Here is a 4,491-nt window from a genome sequence, read left to right on the forward strand (position 1 = left end):
GATCCCTGTACTGGCCAGCTTCAAAAAAAATAAAACACACACACACACAAACCAAAAAAAACAACTAACCTTTGGAAAGTCCAGTATCCAGTTTGGAAAAGCTTTTTTATTATTATTATTTTTTATAATAATTATTACGGTATTTGATAATCACCTATAAAGTGATTAGCTTGTGCCAGGATATTAATTCATTTACTCTTAGCAATCCTAGCAGGTGGTGTTATTATCCCATTCTCCTGGTGAGGAAACAGGCTCCAGTTGTGTTTTCCAGGGGCACAACATGAGCTCTTCCCATCCCATATGCACCTCTCATGATGTGACATGGACATTTTTCTCAGTGAGAGGCGGGTATAGCTTCTTCCCCTTGAGCCCTGGGCTCCTGTAACTGCTGGTAAATGTTTAACGATCAACCCTCCGAGAGAAAAGAAAGCCCGGGTTCATAGTGTGTGTGGCTTCCATGATGGACACACTCTCTCCAGGGCCAATTTCAAACTACCAATGTGGAGCTGAGAAGAGCCAGCACAGCCCACTCTCACTGTGCCCAAGGCTAGGTCAGAAAAAGTGACAGAGGTCTCCTGCCCTCCTTGCTGGGAAGCTCCCTCTCAGAACCCAGCCGCCACACTAGACGGAAGCCCAGGCCACTGGCGCAGGCCACATGGAGGTGTTCCACCTGATGGCTCCAGGGAGATCCCGGGTGGTGACCAGAGTCAACTGCCAGACCTGGGAGCAAGGAAGCCTTTGAGATGACTCTAGCCCAGCCAGTGTCACACTGCAGCAATATGAGGGCCCCCAAGTAAGAACTGCCTTGCTGAGCCCAGTCAAGCCCCAGAACCATGATAGATAATGGTAAAACAATTGCTGTTGTTTTAGGTCATGTTTTCGGGTCGTTTGCTACACGGCAATGGCAACGGGAATGTTAACTATCACTTGCCCAAGGTCACACAGCTAGTGAGTGGGGGAGACAGGACTTGAACTCAGGCAGTAGGCTCCAGAGCCCAGGCTTTCTCTGGGACCAATGGGTGTGGCTCGGGCCTCCCCTTCTGGATGGGCTTGCGGTGATTAAGAAGTTGAGCTGGCCCAGAGTCTGGCCACACCCACGTGTGCCCACTCGGCCTTTTCATTCTTCCCTCTCTCCTGCTGAGAGTCACAGGGGAGATTTGATTCTCCCCAACTTGGGCTGAGCCAGAAGAGATCAGCAGGTGGTTGGCTGAGGGGCCTATCTAGTTCCCCCCACTTTCACCATCCCTGAAGTCCAGGCAAGGGTGGCTAGTCAGTTCCCCTCCCTGCCCCCCAGCCATCCAATGACAACATCCAGCCCCTGACCTGGATGCTCCTGGCTCAGACATCCCAATTCACCATCCCTGAAGTCCAGGCAAGGGTGGCTAGTCAGTTCCCCTCCCTGCTCCCCAGCCATCCAATGACAACATCCAGCCCCTGACCTGGATGCTCCTGGCTCAGACATCCCAGCTCCTAGACTGGGCCAGATATCCCTCATTCAGAAGGAAAGTGAGGGGTGGGTATCCTGACCACCCCACCAGCTTCAGCACCCCACAAATATGGGCACCCCATGTCTGAGTTAACCAATATTCAGGGACTGGGAGGGGGGACTTAACCAGACACCACCTCTCCCCTAGATCTCTTGAGTAAAAGTCAGAGATTGGGGGAACTCCAAAACAGGGACATCCCTGAATCTGTTTAAATTAACTTTCAGCTCCTGGAGGTTACCACTGATATGGTTTGAATGCATCCCCAAAAAGCATGTGTTGGAAACTTAATACTCAGTGCAACAGTGTTGGGAGTTGCTTAGTTGCTTGAATGGCTTAATGCTGATTATAAAAGGGCCTGAGGCTGAGAGTTCCATTTCTCCCTCTTTCTCCCCGTCTCTTTGCCCTTCCACCATGGGGTGACCCAGCAAGAAAGCCCTGACCAGATGTCTGCCACTTGATAGTGGACTTCCCAGCCTCCAAAACCTGAGCCAATACATTTCTGTTTATTATAAATTGCCCAATCTCAGGTATTCTGTTATGGCAGCAAGAATGGTCGAGGACACGCCCAAACAATGGCATGCTGTTCTGACATTGAAGGGCCTGTGTGGATCCCCACGGCCTAGCCTCAGGGAGTCCTCTTGGTTGGGGGTGGGAGGAGATGGCCATAAAGACTCCTATCAGGTAGATTTGGGAAGCCCCTCCCATCACCTGTCCCGAGTTACGCCTCCAGGTAAGGGGGCAGGGCTCCCCCTACAGGCAGCCGCGGCTTTCTGTAAAACGGGCATCTGTAAAACAGGCATCCGTTAAGCTCTGGCCCGGGTAACACAAGACTTCAAAAAGGAGGCAGTGCCAGGCGTGGAGAAGGGAGAGGACGCTGAAGCCCCTGTCTGCCCGCGCGACGCCTCGCAGTGAGAAGTCACTCCCCCTCTCACTCAGCTCATAGTGAGCGCGCAGTAAATATTAACAATTACTGTATCTGGGCTGGACACTTTAAGTGCACTCTCATTTCACCTCCCAACAATCTTAGGAGGAACGTTCTACTATTATCCCCATTTTACAGATGAGGAAACTGAGGCACAAAGCTGGAATCTAACCCGGCCAGTCTGGCTCCAAAGCATAGGTTTTTATGCTCAGCTGATTTTCTATCTCCCCCTCTCCCGCTGGGAAACCCTCGGCTGGCCCCAGGTACTCCAGTCCTGGGGTGGGGCTGAGGACGGGGCCACTCACCAGGCGATCCAACTGGGCGGCTGGACAGAGCGAGCCAGGGAGGAAGGGAGGGAGAGACAGGCTGGGTAGACGGCCCACGGAGAGGAGGGAGGACAGCTAGACTGTCTTCTGAATTGTCGCAGGGGCTGCCTGGTCCCGGTCCCGGGCTTTATTCCCCTGGCGCCTCCGGGCAGCCAATGAGGCCCCAGGGCCGGCCACGCCCCCGCCAGTCCCCGCCCCCAGACCCGAGGCCGCCAGGGGCTTCCAGGAGGGGAGGGGGAAGCCGGCTGCGCTTTCCTCTCTGGCAGCTTCCTCTTGTCTTTCTTTCCTCTTCTTCTTCTTCTTCTTCTTCTTTTTTTTTTAAATATGGAACGCTTCACGAGTTTGCGTATCATCCTTACGCAGGGGCCATGCTAATCTCTGCACCGTTCCAATTTTTAGTATATGTACTGCCCAGGCGAGCACTTCCTCTTGTCTTTTCACCCCGACCCCTCCTCTCCACCTCTTTCCCATCATCATTTTCTGCACTTGCCAATGGGGACAACACCTACTTCCCAAGGACCATTATTAGGAGGATTGCATGAGGATCCTGTGAGTTGATGCACTTAAAGTCATTAGCATGTGATGGCACATAGTAGGTACTCAAGTAACAGAAATAATAACGAAGCCAGAATGTCTAACAGCCACTGAGCTCTCAGCAAGTGCCAGACTACGGAGGAGGGGGGTACTGTTATTATCCGCATCTTACAAAAAGGGAAGCTGAGGTCCAAAAGGTTGTCACTTGTCCAGGATCTCACAGATAGTAAGAGGGAGTAGATGGCATTGGAACCCAGGCTGTCTGACTCCCTAACCTGCAATCCAAACACAGTTTTTCACTGCTTTTCTTTATTACCTTCTCTTGTCATCATTTTATGATTCTTTTGGCGTAAGGATCAGGCGGGTAAGACCCAGGGGGCCAGGGTTCAAATCTTGGCTCTGTCATTTACTAGCTGTGCGGCCTTGGACAAATTGCTTTGCTTCCTGGAGCATCTGTTTGCTCATCCATAAAATGGGGATGATAATGGTATCTCCTCCCTAAGCTTAGATGAGTGTTGGGTAAGTGTTAGCAGTCGTTGTCATCATCATTATCATCACCACCTTCATCATCACAGAATAGGAAGGTCTTGCATTAAAACTCTCCCTGCCCCACGCCAAGCCTCCTCTCTTCCTGGGCTGTGTGCAGAGGTCTGTCTGTCCACAAGGAGGACACAAACGCACACACACACAAACAAACACACAGGCCCTGCTGGCTCTTTCCCAGGCCCCCTCAACAAAGCTTTCTTGTCAGGCTGGCTGGGACAAGAATATTAATGAGACAGAGGGAAGCTAGGGCACAAACAGCCTGCACAGCCATCCCCCTCTGTGGGAAAAGCTGTCCCACCCTCTGACCTTCTGCAGTATTCCCAAGCCCCCACCCCAGTGAGGCATCCACTGCATTGGGGACATGAGGTGGCAAAGCTGGGGCAATGTGGGCATTGTGAAGCCGACATGTGGACAGAGCCGCCCTTGTGTGTAATTGAGTGATACAGCTGGCACTCATTGTCCGAGCACCTGCTAGTGCCCGATCCCATACCATGTGTTTCCCATGTGGGGTCTCACTTAAGTCCCAGACAACCAGGTGAGTGGGCATTTTGAGTCCCATGTTATAAGTGAAGGAACAGGCTCAGAGGTTGAGAAAAATGGCCCAAGACCACTGGGTGGCAGCCATGGAAGGCAAACTCAGGAATTCTGAGTCCCTTGTGGACACAGGGCCAATGGA

General features: G+C 52.1%; 1 protein-coding gene across 1 annotated transcript in view; it reads right to left on the reverse strand.

Annotated features, from left to right (window-relative positions):
• SDS (serine dehydratase) overlaps positions 1–2,795 on the reverse strand; it is an 11,266-nt gene extending 8,471 nt beyond the window's left edge. Inside the window, exon 1 of the mRNA XM_008572587.1 lies at positions 2,715–2,795. The gene's annotated coding sequence lies outside the window, so the exon portion shown is untranslated. The remainder of the gene's footprint in view (positions 1–2,714) is intronic.
• Positions 2,796–4,491: the final 1,696 nt, after the last annotated feature.

The sequence above is a fragment of the Galeopterus variegatus genome, unplaced genomic scaffold (assembly GCF_000696425.1).
Source record: "Galeopterus variegatus unplaced genomic scaffold, G_variegatus-3.0.2 Scaffold807, whole genome shotgun sequence".
NCBI classification, from domain to species: domain Eukaryota; kingdom Metazoa; phylum Chordata; class Mammalia; order Dermoptera; family Cynocephalidae; genus Galeopterus; species Galeopterus variegatus.